This window comes from Macrobrachium rosenbergii, chromosome 41 (assembly GCF_040412425.1).
Source record: "Macrobrachium rosenbergii isolate ZJJX-2024 chromosome 41, ASM4041242v1, whole genome shotgun sequence".
Classification (NCBI taxonomy): domain Eukaryota; kingdom Metazoa; phylum Arthropoda; class Malacostraca; order Decapoda; family Palaemonidae; genus Macrobrachium; species Macrobrachium rosenbergii.
This window is the reverse complement of record NC_089781.1, coordinates 82,385,607-82,388,106: the sequence shown is the minus strand read 5'-3', so window position 1 is coordinate 82,388,106 and position 2,500 is coordinate 82,385,607. Positions and strand designations below refer to the sequence as shown.

The window sequence follows — 2,500 nt, the reverse complement described above, 5'->3', positions numbered from 1 at the left end:
AGATAAGTATGTTGATAATAAATACCAGACACTAAGGATGGGATATTTATGGGTGCTCTCAATGGCTTGCCATTTGAAGATGAGGTCGCATGTGCACATTCTCTGGCCTCACGTAGCATCTTGCTGGCAGTCTTTGCACCGTGCAGTCATATCGGAGTAAAATTAAACTTTTGCATGTTATGGCATAATCCGTGTACAACTTGTGCTGCTTCAGTTTTAACGTCAAGATTTGCTATTTGGTTCGCTAAGTCTGTCGCCAAGATGCTAATAAACAAAAAGAGATGCCCTTTAGACTTTTGTTTAAATTTGTTATTCAAGATCCGCTGAATAAAAGCTAATTCACCGTGAACGTTATTATAGGCAATTTTTTCCATTTTTGTTGGTGATTGCAGTAAAGGAGATTAGACTTGTAAACGAAGGAAGACTCAGAACCATAAATTAATCGTGCCAAGTCTGTCATAAAAACCGCATTTGTTCGGCGTTGTAGGCTCATGGTTACTTTTATCCACCTGTTTTATTATTCTGCTATGTTTATTTTTTTTTTTACTTATTCTCTCTAGTTTTCTTGATTTTTTATTTGTTTAACGAGTCCTTGTGCTTTCGTAAGCATCAGAAGGGCTTCTCAGGTATTTCTGAATGCGTACTTCCTTAAGTATTAAAATACTTTTGCATATACTTTTCATTGTTATTTTCTTTTGATGTCCGATTGATGTCTTAAATACGCTGTCGTTCTAAATGCCATATTGATGTAATGTGTATGGCCAAGTGACCTGTCTCATGTGCCATGGCAGGTCTGATCACCTGTATCGTTGGCTGAGTCGGTAGAGCTTCAGACTGTCACTTGATGGGCCGGAGTTCAATACCCCTGGCCGGCTGATGGAGAGTTAGAGGAATTTATTTCTGGTGACAGAAATTCATTTCTCGCTATAATGTGGTTCGGATTCCAAAATAAGCTGTAGGTCCCGTTGCTAAGTAACCAATTGGTTCTTAGCCACGTAAAATAAGTCTAATCCTTCGGGCCAGCCCTAGGAGAGCTGTTAATCAGCTCAGTAGTCTGTTAAAACTAAGGTATACTTTTTTTGTATTATGTTTTACTGCTAGTAAAAAAAAAAAAATACTGTAACAAAAATAACAGCAATATAAGAGAGGATCGAGACGGCAAATCCTGACCCATGGAACGCTGTACACCGTCCCAAGGTTCCTACCGAGACACCGTCATTCTAAATGAATTTTTGTGCAAGGGCAAGTGTTTTCGCCATTGTTACCCACAGGCTTACACACATAAATATGTTGGATAAACTACGATTTATATAAGTAAGATGATAGTTAAATTTTGATTTTTATAAGCTAGCACTCGCTTAGTGTAAATGCTCAGATTTCCATTCAACTTCCTTTAGTTCCTGCTTTATTTTCCCCCAGTTGTTCGTTGCTGAATGTGGCGTTTTGGGTCGAAGTGACTGCAGTTTTAAAGAGGAGTTTCTTGGGTTTCATTCTGCTGGTTGATTAGGTAAGTGGAATACTATTATTTTTGCCTAGTTTCCACTATTCTTTTATTAGAATCATGGTACGTGATTGTGATAGATATTTGTGAAAATACATAGACTTTGTAGCCTAATAATCGTGCGTGTTTGTGGGTGCAAATGAATAATAGTTAAGCAGATTGGTATCAGTAATTGGGTTGGTAGCGAAGGCTTCGGAAATTTCTCCATGCTGTCATAAAATATGACTGTTTAAGAAGAACCATTTGGAAAATGTATCCTTAACTAAATAGTAATCGTAGTTCCTATTTCACATTTGCTGATTTGAAGTGGAGATAAATGCTGCAACTTAACTGTCATGATAATAGATGTAAGAAAATTAGGGATTATTGTATGATAGTTTACTTGGCAATTCTTTGCACTTACATTTACTTATAAATACCTTTTAACTTAGTCAGCTTCATTTTCCTGGAAGTATTTCTGTGTATGTAGTGAACAGGGCAGACCCAAGCTAGATTAAAATCTCTCTCTCTCTCTCTCTCTCTCTCTCTCTCTCTCTCTCTCTCTCTCTCTCTCTCTCTCTCTCTCTTGTATCCTTCCCCATCATCATGACTGCTCAGTCTGCTCAGTCTCAAACTCAGTCGTTTTTCTCCTCCATTTTGATATTATTGTTGTATAATTTACACGGTCGTTGTTCTTTAGCGTTAGAGAATGGACTTTAAAGTTCCGTTGTTTTGACTAAATTCCATTATTCCTTCTTTGTTTTCGTCACTTCGTCACTTTTTAATTTCTTGCTTTCCTATATTCCGCCCCACGTTGTTTTGATTCCCTCTTTCTGTTTATGCGCCTATTGTTGTTCTTCATTCTCTCTGGTTCCCCTCTGCAAATGTTCATTTCCGTATACTTATTTCGTCAGTCTTTACCATCCTTCCTAATAGAACTGTTTCTTTCCCACGATTGACTTAAATTTTGATTTTGATTTATAATTTTGCTTAGGAAATTGTTTTCGCTTAAGTTTTGGT

At 37.2% G+C, this 2,500-nt stretch overlaps 1 long non-coding RNA gene across 3 annotated transcripts in view; it reads left to right on the top strand.

Moving 5' to 3' along the window:
- Positions 1–2,500, top strand: part of LOC136826935 (uncharacterized) — a 334,539-nt gene that overhangs the window by 177,369 nt on the left and 154,670 nt on the right. For all 3 annotated transcript variants that reach the window (XR_010849758.1, XR_010849760.1, XR_010849759.1), the window contains one exon: positions 1,420–1,507. This is a non-coding gene — a long non-coding RNA (uncharacterized lncRNA). The remainder of the gene's footprint in view (positions 1–1,419; positions 1,508–2,500) is intronic.